Source organism: Galeopterus variegatus, unplaced genomic scaffold (assembly GCF_000696425.1).
Source record: "Galeopterus variegatus unplaced genomic scaffold, G_variegatus-3.0.2 Scaffold12996, whole genome shotgun sequence".
In the NCBI taxonomy this organism is placed as follows: Eukaryota; Metazoa; Chordata; class Mammalia; order Dermoptera; family Cynocephalidae; genus Galeopterus; species Galeopterus variegatus.
Genome location: NW_007739107.1, coordinates 5,215 through 6,471, shown reverse-complemented (window position 1 = coordinate 6,471; position 1,257 = coordinate 5,215). Strand labels below are relative to the sequence as shown.

The 1,257-nt window shown below is 38.5% G+C and overlaps 1 protein-coding gene across 1 annotated transcript in view; it reads left to right on the top strand.

Annotated features, from left to right (window-relative positions):
• Positions 1–1,257, top strand: part of LOC103581415 (multidrug and toxin extrusion protein 2-like) — a gene marked incomplete at both ends in the record, with an annotated part of 29,882 nt that overhangs the window by 26,583 nt on the left and 2,042 nt on the right.

Genomic DNA, 1,257 nt, shown 5'->3' with positions numbered 1-1,257 from the left:
CTGCTTTCAATTCTCTTGGGTATATTCCCAGAAGTGGAATTACTCAATCATATAGTAATTCAATTTCTAATTTTTCAAGGAACCATCAAACTGCTTTCCACAGCAGCTGCACCGTTTGATATTCCCACCAATGGTGCATGAGGGTTTCAATTTCTCCACGTCCTTGCAACACTTTTTTGATCGTAGCCATCTAGTGGATGTGCCATGATATACCTCATTGTGGTTTTGATTTGCGTTTCTCTAATGATCAGTGATGTTGAGCATCTTTTCCTATACTTGTTGGCCATTTATATATCATCTTTGGAGAAATGTCCACTCAAGTCCTTAGCCCAGTTTTTAAATCAGGTTGTTTGTCTTTTTGTTTTTGAGATGTAGGTGTTATTTATGCTTTTGGGATATTATGATATCCTTATCAGATATATGAGATTAATTCCAAAAGTTCATGGCAAAATAGAGTGAAAAGATAACAAATCTTTCCATGAACTTTTTCAGTACCCTCATATGATTTGCAGATATTTTCTCCTATTGCATGGGTTGTCTTTTCACTCTGCTGATTGTGTCCTTTGATGTGCACAAATTTTTCATTTTGATATGGTCTAATTTATCTATTTTTACTTTTGTTGCCTATGTGCACTGTGTATTTTAAGGTTTATCCGTATTGCCATATATACATCCAGTGTTTTGCTCTTAACCGTCATGTGCACCGACTATAATTCACTTCTCTATTTCCCTAGCGATGGTCTCCTTGGTGTCTCCCACACCCCACAGCATATGTCTGCCATTTATACCCAGGAGTGGACTGGGTGGGTGACGGGGCAGGTCTATACCTCAGTTGAACTAAGTATTGCCAGCTTTGTGCCTGCCATCTCAAGCTNTGCACCCCTTAAACAACTTCTCATTTCTACCTCCTCCCCAGCCCCTTGCAACCACTATTCTACCTTTTATTTTTGAGTTTGACTGTTCTTGATACCTGCTATAATTGAAATCACTTAGCATAATGTCCTCGAAGTTCATCCATGTTGTAGCACGTGTCAGAATTCCATTCCTTCTTAAGGCTTAATAATATTCCACTGTATTTATGTTCCACATTTGGTTTATCCATTCGTGTATCAGCAGACACACTCGTCGCTTCCACCTTTTGGCTAATGTGAATAATGTTGCTATGATCATGGGTGTACAAATGTTGCTTCAAGACCCTGCTTTCAATTCTCTTGGGTATATTCCCAGAAGTGGAATTACTCAATCATATAGTAATTC